This window comes from Balaenoptera borealis (assembly GCF_965194805.1).
Source record: "Balaenoptera borealis genome assembly, chromosome: 1".
Lineage (NCBI taxonomy): Eukaryota > Metazoa > Chordata > Mammalia > Artiodactyla > Balaenopteridae > Balaenoptera > Balaenoptera borealis.
Window position 1 is genome coordinate 9,611,061 of NC_138860.1, and position 15,709 is coordinate 9,626,769.

Here is a 15,709-nt window from a genome sequence, read left to right on the forward strand (position 1 = left end):
CATAAAATTAACTGCCCTATCGCCATTCTGAGTCCATCCTCACCAAACTCATCTGAAAATTTTGTTTCCATGAAGCATGTGTCCAAAAGTGCACTATTTAGACCAAATGACAGTTGCATTCCTCTGTGTAAAGGGTCCATTGGCAATTAATCTCTATAGGCCTGGTTTGTATAAATTAGCATCCCTGAGTTTTATTACTCTGAGACATTGCTAATGTAGTTTCTGGTCCTGTGTGGTTGAGTGCCAAAGAAGTTTACTGAGGTACATATAGCATTGTGGGCGCTGCATGGGTGGCCATGTTATTCTTTTCCTGAGTTCCTACCATTTTTCAGTATGTACCTTAATTGACCTTCCAACAGTAAATTATTTATTTTTAGAGGAAAAGAAAATAAATGAAAATATTCAACTTGTTCTCAGTACTTACAGCCTTCTTTTTGGGATGTGTTGTTAGTATTACTTTTTGTTGACCGGGATTTGTATAGCCTATTGCCATCATGGACTCAGTCATTTTTATATAAAAAGATATTACCCAGCTCAAAATAATGCCCTTTCTTTGAACGCCCGCAGCATTTATTGTTGGAATACTTAACTTTGAGCTTACTTTCATTTTGACTTTTGTTGTCATTGAAATTTGTATGTATTTCGTTATAACCGAAGTAGAGTATAAACTCTAAGAGTGTGTAAATCAGGGTCTATAACTTCTTGGAAACTTCTAGGAGCCTTACATTATCTGGGTACTGCTTAGGTAATCAGTGATACTAGCTACTGTTTACCCAGTATGGACAAGGCATCAAGGGCTTTGTAGGAGTTATCTTGCAAGCAGTGAGTTTGTTCAGATTTATTATGCGTTTTGGAGACCCAGAAGAGAGTTAAATGACCCAGAGTAGAGTTCAAAAAAATGCTCCTACTATTTACCAGAAGATGTAGATGACTCTAAATCTCTATTTCACAATCTGTGGCAGCCCATCTTTTTTTCTTTCTCATCTCCAGATATCCCTATGGGTCCCCAGGATTGCTTAGTCCAGTGAAGTTGTCCCAAGTTTCTGTCTCCTGAAGTTGGGAGAGTATGCTGAATGGCATCGTTCTGAGCTGCTGTTGCAGACGTTGCTGCTCCGGGTGTCCCTTCCAAAATCCAGGCAGTCTGGGCAGACCAGAGCAAGTGCCCTTTCACTGCAGCTGCTGCCTGTCTGCACTGCGGTTTTTCAGGTCATCAGCCATGATCTGTGCTCAGAATCAGACCTCTCTTACTAGCTTCCCACAAAATGGGAACCCCCAAACACTGCTAATTGAGACTCCAACACCCGGACAAGCAAGTCCAATAGTCCACAGGGTATTACCCAAGGTCACGCCCCGTTGGCTAGTACCAGAATTAGCCTTTTGGGGTGGAGATTTGTCTCTTTCTGGTGTTCAGACACCAGAGGCAGAGACATTTACTACGTCTCCCACACCACCAGGAACTGGAAGAGCTGGCTCTCCCTAGCCTCCTGTCCCAGCGCACTTTGTTTTCGGAAGCTTGTTTGGTCCTTTTGCATTGGAAAGGGTCTGGGAAACAGGATCCTCACTGAGGTCACCTTTCAGATTTCACCAGTTGAAGTGAGAACTCAGTTCACTGCACGTGTCTCACATACTATTAGGCAAGACCAGGGTAGTAGCTAGAAGTACAAAATGGGGATCTACCAAATTCATCCTGGTTTATTTTAATGTAACTATTAATAAGCCTTGGTATTAAAGTAAAAGATAAGTCTGGGACAAATACAAAAGTGGGTAGGACATCAGGATAACAGATGCAGACCTGGACCACCCAGGCAAACGGGGATGTGAACTTATTCTAAGGAGAAGGGTCTTGATCGAATCCAGAAAAAGAAGGTGCCGAAGTGTATTGAGCGACGGGGAGGGCCTCACAAAATCGCGTAGGTAGAGACGAACGAGACGGTGTGGGCGCTTCTAGGCCACGGTGAAGGTTTTGGATTTTATTTTAGGTGTAATGGAAAGTCCTTGGAGAGTTTTCACCAGGGGAGCAACGTGATCTGATACGCACTTTAAAAGTCTATGCTTTTTTTTTTTTTATGGAATATAGAATTTTTGGTGCAAGAATGATGTGTGGGCAAGCAGAAGGAGAGTTTAGTAGCCCAGGTGAAGGTGGCTTAGATGATAAAGAATGGAATTGTCATCGAAAAATTAATCAGTCGATCTAAGAAAGAAATGGAAAATTTTATTCAAGCCAAATTTGAGGATTATAGCCCAGGAAGAGCATCTCAGAAAGCTCTGAGAACTGTGGGTTAGAAGTCAGGTCACAATTATATGAGGTTGTTTGTTTGTTTTTGAGACTGAGAGCTGTACACCAAATAACATATTATTGACATTTTACGTAATCCAGATCTAAGCGTCGTCCTGGTGGGTCATGTGACCCCTTACAAGGTCAAGAAAGAACATTACCTTTTAAGGAGTTGTCTTGTTGATGCTGGGAGAATGTTGCTCTTTACGGCTGACCAGGTACTCCTGCCGATGGTGGAGGTATGGTTGATGCATGAGGCAGGTACACAACACACGGCGGGGGGAGAGAGGAGGCCAAGGGGCAGGGAAGATGTTTTATGTTTACATTTTTCTTGTCTTGCCATGAAATATGAATTTTATTTCACAGAATGAAATGGTTAGAGTTAGGATATATTTCAGAGTTATGACTGTTGATATGATATGAGGTAATTTGGGGTGTGAGAGAAAAAGAATAAAAAGTAACTATTAGGTTTCTGGCTTGAGTAACTAGGTGGGCTGTAGTGTCATTTGCTAGTAAGGTGAACGTGGTAGATGAACATATATGGGGGAGAATCAAGAGTTCCGTTCTGGACATGGTAAAATGGAAATAAATGCCTTTTAGACAGAGTTCAGGGGAGCTGGAGATAGAGATTGGTGAGAAGGAAGTGTACAGGTAGTATCTGAAGATGCGAATGAGCCGAGAACGAGCAGTTGGTTAGGCAGGAAGGACAGCAGACAATGTGCTGCCGCAAGGGGAGGAAACGTCTCAAGGAGAGGGGAGCAGTAAGTAGCTGAGCGCTGTGGGGAGTTTGAGATAAGGGCAGGGAAATGACGTTGGTTTGGACGTGATGGAGATTTTTGGTGATCTTGCTTACTATAGTTTCTGCAGAATGGTGGTGACTAAGTCCAGTGAGATCAAATTGGTGAGAGGCTAAGAAGTGAGGAAGTGGAGAGAATGATTTTAGACATCAGTTTAGAAAACTATTACTGGGAAAGGAACTAAAACAAGGTGGGGTTGTAGCTCTAAGGAGGTGTGATCATGGGAACATAATTCTCTCTTTCTTTTTCTCTCTCCCCATTCATGGATTCACCCATCCATCCATCCATGACCATCCTTTCATTACTTAAAAATTATTACTTGAGAGAGAGGGGGTTTTTGTGTGCCTGAAGTCCTTGGAATGGTGATAGGGGATGTGATCCAAAGCGCCACTGGAGAAGCATATAGGAGCAGGAATACCTCACCTATTGGAAGAGGAGGCAGGAAGGTAGATTTCACTGGTAGAAGTGGTATGCTTGATAGTGGAAAGATTAGGGAATTCTCATCTCAGTCCTTCTACTTGCTCATTGAAGTAAGAGTCAGTCATCAGCTGATAATGAGCGGAATGACAGGGGCGGGGTGTTGTAGATTTGAGAAGGAAGAAAAAGGTGTGATATGGTGATTTTGGATAGTGAGAAAACAAATATTCCAAGAAAGTGTAGTAAAATACTCACCAGTGTTTAGTGCCCATTTGGGATTTGAGGTCACGAATGCAAAACTGGAATTGTTAGCTTGGTTGTGTGTTTTTCTTCAGCCACATTCAGCTGCTTCAGAGTTAGAGACAGAGCAGGCAGACCGCTGTCAGAATTTAAACTGCTGTGTACTACAAAGAGAGGAAGGTGTAAAAGAGCAGCGACCTACCAAGGGGGAGGACAGTGGGAGTGGTCTACCATAGCAGAAGAGGAGTATTTAGCATTGACATTATTTAAATCGCCAGCACAGGGTAGCAGTCAACAGCAGGCAGGCTTTTAGTGGGCTTCATTATCATTTTAAAATTCTGTTTAGGTAGAGCACCCCTTCCTGCTTGTACCTGGGAAGGATGACTCCCGCCGTGAACCTTCCCTGGGCCACTCTTTACAAAGGAAGGAAAGGAGGATTATATTAATTAACCAAGGAATCCAAAGAGAAAAACAAATCTCCTACCCCAAAAGGCCATGTCTGGCTTAAAAAAATTTTTGAATCCTCTTTTTGCCAGGCACCTCCTATATGTACAGCTCCTTCTAAGAAGAATTAGTGTTCTCGTTTGACAAATCAGGAATGGAGGAGGGAGGTTCGCAGATGTTGTATAAATTGCAGGCCCTGTCAGTGAGTAATAGGCATGGCTGAACGTCATATCTAGGCCTTTCGCATCCAAGACTTTTGTGCTTTGCCCTCTGCTGAGTTACCTATTATCTTTAAATTCTTTCATTTTTTTTGACTCAAAAGAGCTATAGGCAGTAGCAGAAGAATTTATAATTACTGTAAGAATTATTGTTTAAACATAATGTGAAATTGGTAAATATAGTTTTTTAATATAAATACAGAATAGGAGACTTGAACTCTTTAATATGTGATCCAGGAAGAAGAATTGCAAAAAGCTAATAATGAGTATTTTACCTCTGTTCATGGTTACAGGGAAGGTAATGAATCAGTTCTATGAGGTCCTTTTCTTTTCCCCTATGCTTGATCAGTTTATTGCTGTTTTTAACTGTGTTGGGTTTTTATTTATTATGGAGTAATTCAGGTATAGAAACATGTAACAACATGAAAACCCATGTAAACAGAAATAGAAAGGTCAAGAAGGAAAGCAGTGCACACATGATTATTGTCCTGTGGATCCCTCTGGTCCCCATTCCACCTCCTCCCCCAGGAGGGACCATTCTCCCGACTAAGGCGTCAAGGGTGTTTGTGTATCATGCAGCAGCTGCAGACCTCCGTTGTATACCTGTGGAATGTTGAATGTGGAAAAGCAAATCGTAAAATTGTTTGTCTTTTTCTTACTGGTTTTGTAGGTGTTCTTTATATATTCTTGACACTCAGTCTTTGTTAGTTATATAAATTCCAAGTGAAGTAAACTCTGAGCCTTTTCATTTCACCATTATAATATTGTCTTTAAATATTTTAAGTAATTGAATTTATGAAATACTTTTCTTTACAGTTCTGGATTTTGGGGTCTTATTTAAGAAATTTTTAACTCTGAGGTCATAAAGGTATTTCTCAATATTGTTTTTTAAAATTTGTAAAGTTTGATTTTTTTATATTTAGTTTTTAAATCTACCTGGAATTTCCTTTTATATATAATATAAATTTATAATATAAATTTCCTTTTATATATAATATAAATTATATATAACATATACTATAACATAATGTATAATATAAATATGTTATATATAATATATTATATATATTTATTTATATATAATATATATGTACTTATAATAATATAATAATGCGCACCTGCATTATTTAAGTAAATTTTCTTTGTTCCTCTGATCTAAAATGCCACCTGTGTTGACTTTTCAAATATATGTATATATGTGTGTGTGTGTGTATAATATATATGTATACATATATTTTGTTATTGTTTATATGTTCATAAATAGAGGTCTATTTTTAGGTTTTGAAATTAAGCTCTTTTGATCTGTTTATCCTTATAGCAATATCACATTCTCTTAATTACTCTAACTTTATAAGACAATATATGTTAAGTAAATATTATACCTGTTGTTCTTTTATTTTTCAGAATTGTTTTGGCTATGATCTTCCCTATACATTTTAAAATCAGTTTGTAAATTTATATGAGAAATCTTTTGGGATACTGATTGGAATAGCATTGGATTTATAGATTACCTTGGAGAAAAATGGCATCTTTATGAACATGGTGTATTTCCCCAAAATCTTCTTTCACGACCTTTGATAAGTGGTACATTCTCTATAGATGACCTTGGAAGTTTTCACTTGCTGTTCATTCTGATTAGAATATACTTCTATCAGATTCTCCATAGTTGCTTTCTGTATGAGATTCCCAGGGTTGCTGTAACAAATTACTATGAACTATGAATTAAAACAACAGAAAATGTGGCCGTCTGCAGTCCAAGAAGCAGGCCCTCATTGGGGAACTGAATCAACCAACACCTTGATCTTGGCTTTCCCAGCCTTCAGAACTCTGAGAAATAAATGTCAGTTGTTTAAGCCACCACATCTGTGTTATTTTGTTATGGCAGCCTGGGCTGACTAGGACAGGGAGAATCCATTCTCTGCGTCTTCCAACTTCTGGTGACTATTAGCACTCCTTGACTTGCGGCTGCATCACTCCAATCTCTGCCTCTGTCTTCACATCGCTTACTCCTCTGTGTCTTTGTCTTCTTTCCGTCTCAAATCTCCATCTGCCTTTCTTTTATAAAGACATGTCATTGGATTTAGTACCCATCTGGATAGTCCAGGATAACCTCCTTATCTCAAGGTGCTCACTTAATCACATCTATAATGCTCCCCTTTCTAAACACAGTCAACATTTACAAGTTCTGGGGATTAGGACATGGACATATTTGGGGGGGGGCACATTTCAGCTTATTACATCTTATTAATTCACATCTCAACTCAAATGTCACCTCCTCAGATGACATTTTCTCTATCTTCTTTATACTCTTGTACTTGAAATTTTCTTACTAATTAGTTTAATGTTTTATCTGTTGTCTCTCTTCCTATTTAAAAACATGTAACTCCTTGCGGGGAGGGGTTCTGTTGTATTTATTGCTGTTTTCAGGTTGGTATTCTAATAATACACACTGGGAAAGCTTTATCAGTTGTTTATAGCTGGTGTCTGCTGGTTGAGTATCCATTATAATTGGTCTATGTAATGTTATACTAGTTGCTAGGTATTTTATTTTATTTAATTTTTTAATTTTTTAATTTAATTTTATTTATTTTTTTATATAGCAGGTTCTTATTAGTTATCCATTTTATACACATCAGTGTATACATGTCAATCCCAATCTTCCAATTCATCACAGCACCACCACCACCCCCCACCACTTCCTGCCCTTGGTGTCCATATGTTTGTTCTCTACACCTGTGTCTCTATTTCTGCCCTGCAAACGGGTTCATCTGTACCATTTTTCTAGATTCCACATATATGCGTTAATATACGATATTTGTTTTTCTCTTTCTGACTTACTTCACTCTGTATGACAGTCTCTAGGTCCATCCACGTCTCTACAAATGACCCAATTTTGTTCCTTTTTATGGCTGAGTAATATTCCGTTACATATATGTACCACAACTTCTTTATCCATTCATCTGTCGATGGGCATTTAGGTTGCTTCCGTGACCTGGCTATTGTAAATAGTGCTGCAGTGAACATTGGGGTGCATGTGTCTTTTTGAATTATGGTTTTCTCTGGATATATGCCCTGTAGTGGAATTGCCGGGTCTTACGGTAATTCTATTTTTAGTTTTTTAAGGAAACTCCATACTGTTCTCCATAGTGGCTGTATCAATTTACATTCCCACCAACAGTGCAAGAGGGTTCCCTTTTCTCCACACCCTCTCCAGCATTTGTTGTTTGTAGATTTTCTGATGATGCCCATTCTAATTGGTGTAAAGTGATACTTCACTGTAGTTTTGATTTGCATTTCTCTAATAATTAGTGACATGGAGCAGCTTTTCATGTGCTTCTTGGCCATCGGTATGTCTTCTTTGGAGAAATGTCTATTTAGGTCTTCTGCCGATTTTTTTTTTTTCATTATTCCTTTTTTCTTTAAATTTATTTTATTGAAGAATAGTTGATTTACAATGTCATGTTAATTTCTACTGTACAGCAGAGTGATTCAGTTATACATACATATACATTTTTTTCATATTCTTTTCCATTATGGTTTATCACAGGATATTGAATATAGTTCCCTGTGCTATACAGTGGGACCTTGTTGTTTATCCATTCTATATATACCAGTTTGCATCTGCTAATCCCAAACTCCTAATCCATCCTTTCCCAATCCCCCCCACCCTCGGCAACCACAAGACTGTTCTCTATGTTGTGAGTCTGTTTCTGTTTCATAGATAAGTTCATTTGTGTCATATTTTAGATTCCACACATGAGTGCTATCAATGACAATTGTCTTTCTCTTTTTGACTTACTTCACTTAGTAGGATAATCTCTAGGTCTATCAATGTTGCTGCAAATGGCGTAATTTCATTCTTTTCATGGCTGAATAGTGTTCCATTGTATATATGTACCACATCTTCTAAATGCTCTTCTGTCGATGAACATTTAGGCTCTTTCTATGAAGGAGAATTGGTTTTTATTTATTTATTTATTTACTTAAACATCTTTATTGGAGTATAATTGCTTTACAATGGTGTGTTAGTTTCTGCTTTATAACAAAGTGAATCAGTTATACATATACATATGTTCCCATATCTCTTCCCTCTTGCGTCTCCCTCCCTCCCACCCTCCCTATCCCACCCCTCTAGGTGGTCACAAAGCACCGAGCTGATCTCCCTGTGCTATGTGTTCTACCGATTTTTTGATTGGGTTGTTTGTTTTTTTAATATTGAGCTGCATGAGCTGTTTATATATTTTGGAGATTAATCCGTTGTCCGTTGATTCGTTTGCAAATATTTTCTCCCATTCTGAGGGTTGTCTTTTGGTCTTGTTTGTAGTTTCCTTTGCTGTGCAAAAGCTTTTAAGTTTCATTAGGTCCCATTTGTTTATTTTTGTTTTTATTCCCATTACTCTAGGAGGTGGATCAAAAAAGATCTTGCTGTGAATTATGTCAAAGAGTGTTCTGCCTATGTTTTCCTCTAAGACTTTTATATATAAGTGTCCAGTCTTACATTTAGGTCTCTAATCCATTTTGAGTTTATTTTTGTGTATGGTGTTAGGGTGTGTTCTAATTTCATTCTTTTACATGTAGCTGTTCAGTTTTCCCAGCACCACTTATTGAAGAGACTGTCTTTTCTCCATTATATATCCTTGCCTCCTTTGTCATAGATTAGTTGACCATATGTGTGTGGGTTTATCTCTGGGCTTTCTATCCTGTTCCATTGATCTGTATTTCTGTTTTTGTGCAAGTACCATACTGTCTTGATTACTGTAGCTGTGTAGTATAGTCTGAAGTCAGGGAGTCTGATTCCTCCAGCTCGGTTTTTTTCCCTCAAGACAGCTTTGGCTATTCGGGGTCTTTTGGGTCTCCATAAAAATTTTAAGATTTTTTTGTTCTAGTTCTGTAAAAAATGCCATTGGTAATTTGATAGGGATTGCATTGAATCTGTAGATTGCTTTGGGTAGTAGAGTCATTTTCACAATATTGATTCTTCCAATCCAAGAACATGGTATATCTCTCCATCTGTTTGTATCATCTTTAATTTCTTTCATCAGTGTATTGTAGTTTTCTGCATACAGGTCTTTTGTCTCCCTAGGCAGGTTTATTCCTAGGTATTTTATTCTTTTTGTTGCAATGGTAAATGTTGTAAAAGTGTTTCCTTAATTTCTCTTTCAGATTTTTCATCTTTAGTGTATAGGAATGCAAGAGATTTCTGTGCATTAATTTTGTATCCTGCAACTTTACCAAATTCATTGATTAGCTCTAGTAGTTTTCTGGTGGCATCTTTAGGATTCTCTATGTATAGTATCATGTCATCTGCAAACAGTGACAGTTTTACTTCTTCTTTTCCAATTTGGATTCCTTTTATTTCTTTTTCTTCTCTGATTGCCATGGCTAGGGTTTCCAAAACTATGTTGAATAATAGTGGCGAGAGTGGACATCCTTGTCTTGTTCCTGATCTTAGAGGAAATGCTTTCAATTTTTCACCATTGAGAATGATGTTTGCTGTGGGTTTGTCATATATGGCCTTTATTATGTTGAGGTAGGTTCCCTCTATGCCCACTTTCTGGAGAGTTTTTATCATAAATGGGTGTTAAATTTTGTCAAAAGCTTTTTCTGCATCTACTGAGATGATCATATGGTTTTTATTCTTCAGTTTATTAATATGGTGTGTCACACTGATTGATTTGTGTATATTGAAGAATCCTTGCATCCCTGGGATAAATCCCACTTGATCATGATGTATGATCTAATGTATTGTTGGATTCTATTTGCCAGTATTTTGTTGAGGATTTTTGCATCTATATTCATCAGTGATATTGGTCTGTAATTTTCTCTTTTTGTAGTATCTTTGTCTGATTTTGGTATCAGCATGATGGTGGCCTCATAGAATGAGTTTGGGAGTGTTCCTTCCTCTGCAATTTTTTGGAAGAGTTTGAGAAGGATGGGTGTTAGCTCTTCTCTAAATGTTTGATAGAATTCACCTGTGAAGCCATCTGGTCCTGGACTTTTGTTTGTTGGAAGATTTTTAATCACAGTTTCAATTTCATTACTTGTGATTGGTCTGTTCATATTTTCTGTTTCTTCCTGGTTCAGTCTTGGAAGGTTATACCTTTCTAAGAATTTGTCCATTTCTTCCAGGTTGTCCATTTTATTGGCATAGAATTGCTTGTAGTATTCTCTTAGGATGCTTTGTATTTCTGCGGTGTCTGTTGTAACTTCTCCTTTTTCATTTCTAATTTTATTGCTTTGAGTCCTCTCCCTCTTTTTCTTGATGAGTCTGGCTAATGGTTTATCAATTTTGTTTATCTTCTCAAAGAACCAGCTTTTAGTTTTATTGATCTTTGATATTGTTTTCTTTGTTTCTATTTCATTTATTTCTGCTCTTATCTTTATGATTTCTTTCCTTCTGCTAACTTTGGGTTTTGTTTGTTCTTCTTTCTCTAGTTCCTTTAGGTGTAAGTTTAGATTGTTTAGTTGAGGTTTTTCTTGTTTCTTGAGGTAGGCTTGTATTGCTATAAACTTCCCTTTTAGAACTGCTTTTGCTGCTTCCCATAGGTTTTGGATCATTGTGTTTTCATTGTCATGTGTCTCTAGGTATTTTTTGGCTTCCTCTTTGATTTCTTTGATCTCTTGGTTATTTAGTAACGTATTGTTTAGCCTCCATGTGTTTGTGTTTTTTATATTTTTTCCCCTGTATTTTATTTCTAATCTCATAGCGTTGTGGTCGGAAAAAGATGCTTGATATGATTTCAATTTTCTTAAATTTACCGAGGCTTGATTTGTGACCCAAGATGTGATCTGTCCTGGAGAATGTTCCATGCGCACTTGAGAAGAAAGTGTAATCTGCTGTTTTTGGTTGGAATGTCCTATAAATATCAATTAAATCTATCTGGTCTGTTGTGTCATTTAACGCTTGTGTTTCCTTATTAATTTTCTGTTTGGATGATCTGTCCATTGGTGTAAGTGAGGTGTTAAAGTCCCCCACTATTACTGTGTTACTGTCAATTTCCTCTTTTATAGCTGTTAGCAGTTGCCCTATGTATTGAGGTGCTCCTATGTTGGGTGCATATATATTTATAATTGTTATATGTTCTTCTTGGATTGATCCCTTGATCATTATGTAGTGTCATTCTTTGTCTTTTGTAATAGTGTTTATTTTAAAGTCTATTTTGTCTGATATGAGAATTGCTACTCCAGCTTTCTTTTGATTTCCATTTGCACGGAATATCTTTTTGCATCCCCTAGCTTTCAGTCTGTATGTGTCCCTAGGTCTGAAGAGGGTCTCTTGTAGACAGCATATAGATGGGTCTTCTTTTTGTATCCATTCAGTGAGCCTGTGTCTTTTGGTTGGAGCATTTAATCCATTCATGTTTAAGGTAATTATCGATTTGTATGTTCCTGTTACCATTTTCTTAGTTGTTATGGGTTTGTTTTTGTAGGTCCTTTTCTTGTCTTGTGTTTCCCACTTAGAGAAGTTCCTTTAGCATTTGTTGTAGAGCTGGTTTGGTGGTGGTGAATTCTCTTAGCTTTTGCTTGTCTGTAAACCTTTTGATTTCTCCATCGAATCTGAATGAGATCCTTGCCGGGTAGAGTAATCTTGGTTGTAGGTTCTTCCCTTTCATCACTTTAAATATGTCATGCCACTCCCTTCTGGCTTGTAGAGTTTCTGCTGAGAAATCAGCTGTTAACCTTATGGGAGTTTCCTTGTATGTTATTTGTCGTTTTTCTCTTGTTGCTTTCAATAATTTTTCTTTGTCTTTAATTTTTGTCAGTTTGATTACTATGTGTCTCGGCGTGTTTCTCCTTGGGTTTACCCTGCCTGGGACTCTCTGTGCTTCCCGGACTTGGGTGGCTATTTCCTTTCCCATGTTAGGGAAGTTTTTGACTATAATCTCTTCAAATATTTTCTTGGGTCCTTTCTTTCTCTCTTGTCCTTCTGGGACCTCTATTATGTGAATGTTGGTGCATTTAATGTTGTCCCAGAAGTCTCTTAAGCTGTCTTCATTTCTTTTCTCTTTAATCTGTCCCATGGCAGTGAATTCCACCATTCTGTCTTCCAGGTCACTTATCCGTTCTTCTGCCTCAGTTATTCTGTTATTGATTCCTTCTAGTGTATCTTTCATTTCAGTTGTTGTATTGTTCATCTCTGTTTGTTTGTTCTTTAATTCTTCTAGGGGTTTGTTCTTTAATTCTTCTAGATCTTTGTTAAACATTTCTTGCATCTTCTCGATCTTAGCCTCCATTCTTTTTCCAAGGTCCTGGATCATCTCCACTATATTATTCTGAATTCTTTTTCTGGAAGGTTGCCTATCTCCACTTCATTTAGTTGTTTTTCTGGGGTTTTATCTTGTTCCTTCATCTGGTACATAGCTCTCTGCCTTTTCATCTTGTCTGTCTTTCTGTGAATGTGGTTTTTGTTCCACAGGCTGCAGGATTGTAGTTCTTCTTGCTTCTGCTGTCTGCCCTCTGGTGGATGAGGCTATCTAAGAGGCTTGTGCAAGCTTCCTGATGGGAGGGACTGGTGGTGGGTAGAGCTGGGTGTTGCCCTGGTGGGCAGAACTCAGTAAAACTTTAATCCTCTTGTCTGCTGATGGGTGGGGCTGAGTTCCCTCCTTGTTAGTTGTTTGGCCTGAGGCTACCCAACACTGGAGACTACCCGGCTCTTTGGTGGGGCTAATGGCGGACTCTGGGAGGGCTCACACCAAGGAGTACTTCCCAGAACTTCTGTTGCCAGTGTCCTTGTCCCCATGGTGACTCACAGCCACACCCCATCTCTGCCGGAGACCCTCCAACACTAAGAGGTAGGTCTGGTTCAGTCTCCTATGGGGTCACTGCTCCTTCCCCTGGGTCCTGACACGCACACTACTTTGTGTGTGCCCTCCAAGAGTGGAGTCTCTGTTTCCCTCAGTCCTGTTGAAGTCCTGCAGTCAAATCCCACTAGCCTTCAAAGTCTGATTCTCTAGGAATTCGTCCTCCTGTTGCCAGACCCCCAGGTTGGGAAGCCTGACATGGGGCTCAGAACCTTCACTTCAGTGGGTGGACTTCTGTGGTATAAGTGTTCTCCAGTTTGCGAGTCACCCACCCAGAAGTTACGGAATTTGATTTTATTGTGATTGTGCCCCTCCTGCCGTCTCATTGTGGCTTCTCCTTTGTCTGTCTTTGGATGTAGGGTATCTTTTTTGGTGAGTTTCAGTGTCCTCCTGTCATTGATTTTTCAGCAGTTAGTTGTGATTCCAGTGCTCTTGTGAGAGGGAGTGAGAACACGTCCTTCTACTCCGCCATCTTGAACCAATCTCTCTAGATATTTTAAATATCATTCCTGACTGTATTATCTAGCATCTAGAACAGTGGCTGGCACACAGTAGGCTGTCAATAAATAATTGTGTTGACTAAGAGATTGCACAGATGAACACAGAAGAGGTTGGGGATTAGTGTGTGGCCAGGTTATAGAGAGATTTCTATGTCATCATAAGGAGTTTGGACTTTTTCCTGAAAAATGATAGAGATTCATCCCAGAGTTTTAAGTAGGGAAATAATATAATTGGATCTGCATTTAAAACATGAAATTCAAAATGAATTAGCCTTAAATATTTTGGAATCTCTATTGAACCCCTGAGGTGATATTCAGAAGGATGGAATGAGATGGAGAGAAATCTGCCCTTTATTGTTGAGATAGATAGTTGCTAATAAGCTACACAATCTAGCCTTTACTTCTCAAGAGACACGTCCATTGTGTGTGTGTGTGTGTGTGTGTGTGTGTGTGTGTGTGTGTTGTGTACATGCACGTGCATTTGACTGAAGATTTTGCAATAAATATCTTGAAATATATTGCTTGAGATTATTTTTGTTGTGAACAGCAGGAACTGATTCTGGCTAATTTAAGGGAGAGAAAAGTATCATCATCCGTTGGTTTGATATTGGGGTACATCTTACAATCTAAAGAGTAAGTGATTAAATTGTGGAAAGGTAAAGAACCGGGGCAGCTCCAAGGCTTAGTACCAGGAGCTCATGGACGTTTTCTTTTTTTTTTTTTTTTTTAACATCTTTATTGGAGTATAATTGCTTTACAATGGTGTGTTAATTTCTGCTTTATAACAAAGTGAATCAGCTATACATATACATATATCCCAATATCTCCTCCCTCTTGCATCTGCCTCCCACCCTCCCTATCCCACCCCTCTAGGTGGTCACAAAGCACTGAGCTGATCTCCCTGTTCTGTGTGGCTGCTTCCCACTAGCTATCTGTTTTATATCTGGTAGTGTATATAAGTCATGGACATTTTCTATAGAATGGTTCTAATGATCTCAGTCTTCATGTCTTTCAATTCTAACTTTCAGAAATGTTTTACACTGAGGTTTTTCTTAAATCTGTTTCTGTCATATCTTTGACTTTTAGTGAATTCAGAAGCCACTGATATTTCCAAATATGTATTCTTCCTCTTCTCTCAGAAAAATAGAATCCCTGATTTTTAGTATGTGAACATAAACAATGAAGACTATATTCCCAAACCTCTTTGGCTTAGATGTGGTCTTATGACAAAGTTCTAGTCAAAGAGATGTAAGCAGAAATGCATATGGTGGTTTTTAGAAACTTTCTTCAGTCAGTGGCTCCTTTTTGGATACTTCCTGGAATGGAGATGTAGAGGCTGGAGATCTAACTGACATTTGAGACACAAGAGTTACATCCACACACTGGGAGCTGCAGGGAACCTGATTTAATGAAGACTTTGGTAGAACTGCCCTACTGTCCCTGTACTCTGCCCCTGCACTTTTATGTGAGAGAGAAATGTGTGTGTGTATCACTTGTATATGTGTGATCTCTTGTATAATCTCACTTAAAAATTATTTTATAAATTTTAGGATTTGTTATAGGATGTGGAGATTATAGCCTGTGCTCCGCTTTCTTGAAATGGAAGTCCCATTGTTCATCTGTCTACTTTTCCTTATTATAAGAACTCTATGTATATTAAGAAAATTCATTTTCTGTTTATTATACCTATGTTACTAATATTTCCCTGTTTGTCTTTTGTATATTTTCTTTTTGTTTAAATCTTTTGTTCTTCTAGACAGCTGTTTTACTATTTAACTAGTCATCTTTATCAGTTTCTTACGGCTTTGGGCTCTTACGTTATTCTCAAGAAGTCCTTTTCTACTCCAAGATGATAAAAATGTTCATATTTTTCCCTGGTACATGTGTAGTTTTATTTAAAAATTGAAATTCTTTAACTCTTTAACTTGGAATTTATTTTTATATAAAGATTAATATAGAGTTACAGCTTTCTCCTCCCAAATGACTAGCCAGTTATCCCTATATTATTTTTTGAGTA

At 38.1% G+C, this 15,709-nt stretch overlaps 1 protein-coding gene across 10 annotated transcripts in view; it reads left to right on the plus strand.

Annotated features, from left to right (window-relative positions):
- The window catches only part of LOC309630376 (uncharacterized protein), a gene marked incomplete at its 5' end in the record, with an annotated part of 1,321,579 nt that overhangs the window by 21,236 nt on the left and 1,284,634 nt on the right, over window positions 1–15,709 (plus strand). For 2 of the 10 annotated variants that reach the window (XM_082395562.1, XM_082395556.1), the window contains one exon: window positions 2,378–2,536. The exons of 7 other annotated variants lie outside the window; for them this stretch is intronic. Of the gene's footprint in view, window positions 1–2,377; window positions 2,537–15,709 lie in introns of those variants that run through there. One more of the 10 variants, XM_082395563.1, reaches the window with a different exon arrangement.